Below are 1,769 nucleotides of genomic sequence, written 5' to 3'. Positions count from 1 at the left end.
CACGATCCCTCTCGCTCCCCATCCCCGGATCTAGTTCTGGATCGGGCTGTGCCCCGACGCGCCTCGGCGCCACCACGTTGGGGCCACATCGCCGACGCCGCCCGGCGCTGCCCCGCCGTCGCCGAACCGCCGCCGTCCTCCTCGACCTCCTCCTCGCAGCCTCGTCCCCTCTCCCTCGTGGCCCGAAGCCTTCTCGACGTCGTCGACGTCACCACCATCTTGCACCGTCGCCGGACCCTGCTGGACCGCCTCCTCGACCCCATCCCGCCGCTCCATCGACGGTCGCCGTCAAGCCTCGCCGACCCTGATCCCCTACAAACGGGGTGAGCTACACCCCCTCCTCCCGCTCTCTGCCTCCCCGTGCCATTCGCCGTGCTCGCAAATGCGCCGCGCATGATGCGGCCCCGCACGCTGCTGCACGCCCATGGCCCTCCCGCCATGCTCGTCCCCCTCGCCTTGGCCTCGTCCCGCCCGTGCCACGGCAGGCTGCTCCCTACGCGCGTGCGCCCGCTGCCGCTCCCAAACTCCTACTATAGCTGGCACTGCCCCGCCGCCCTGCTCCGGCCGCCGCCATTCCGCGACGGGCCCTGCTGCCCAGGCTTGACCTTGCCCATCACCGGTCGGCGTTGTGCCCGCCGGCGCCCCCTGGTGGCCCCGGGCACGGGCGCCCGCACCCGTGCGCCCGATAACCCGCCCCGCTAGGCCACCGGGCCTATGACATATGGGGCCCGCACCCCCCCTTTTTTAGAACTATAAAATAAAATAAAATACGATTAATTAATTAATTAGTAGTATAATTAATTAACTTAATTAACTATACTTAATTAGCTTAATTAATTAGGTTAGTTAAATTAAACCTATTTAGTTAAGTTGTGACTTTGACAAACGGGCCCCACCTGTCAGTTTGACTGGTCAACAGGTCAATGTTGACTGCTGACGTCACCCTGACATCATGTTGATGCAGTATTTCCTTTTTAATAATAATTCTAGAATATTTTTTAAATCTTTGAAAATCTTAGAAAATAATCTGTAGCTCTGATGAAAATGTTTTCTACATGAAAGTTGCTCAGAATGACGAGGCGAATCTGAACATGCAGTCCGTTAGCCCACCACACATACCTATCATAGCAAACATCAAACCTTTTCCCTCCAGTTCTTTTGTCTGACAGACATCCTGGATGTTTTCGCCCTTCGCTAGTATTTCCTAGCACTGCGTTAGAACACCTCTAGCACCGCTTATTGTCTTGTTATGCATATCACTACAAAAAAAAGGACACATCCGTGACATTTTGGGCCGAACGAAAGTTTTTTCTGTCATACATATGACACTTCTATGACGATAATTGTGACAAAACCCGGTATCATCATAGATGTGGTGGGCTCCTACTTCTATGACAAAAAATCATGACAGAAAATGGGCTTTTCGTCCTGGGTGGGCCGGAGACGCAGCTGCATGACATTCTTTGGACCGTCCTTGACGGAAAAAACCGTGGTAGAAGCGAGGGGGAGGAAAATTTCGGGGAGTTCCCGGTTACGGTGGGAGGTCGGGGGCCGAGCGATGCGCGTTTCTCTCGTACAGTTACGCGCGTGAGTGCGAGGCGTTGGCTCTAATTGAACCCGAGCGAGGCGTTGGGCTCTAACTGAACCCGAGCGATTGCACTGCAGGCTACGCGTTATTGAACCCGAGCGATCGATCGATGGCTGTTAACTGAACCCGATCGAGTGATTCCTTTGCTACTGCTGCTAACTAAAGCTGCTCAATGCTGCCT

Source organism: Triticum dicoccoides, chromosome 5B (genome assembly GCF_002162155.2).
Source record: "Triticum dicoccoides isolate Atlit2015 ecotype Zavitan chromosome 5B, WEW_v2.0, whole genome shotgun sequence".
In the NCBI taxonomy this organism is placed as follows: Eukaryota; Viridiplantae; Streptophyta; class Magnoliopsida; order Poales; family Poaceae; genus Triticum; species Triticum dicoccoides.
This window is presented reverse-complemented; position numbering follows the sequence as displayed.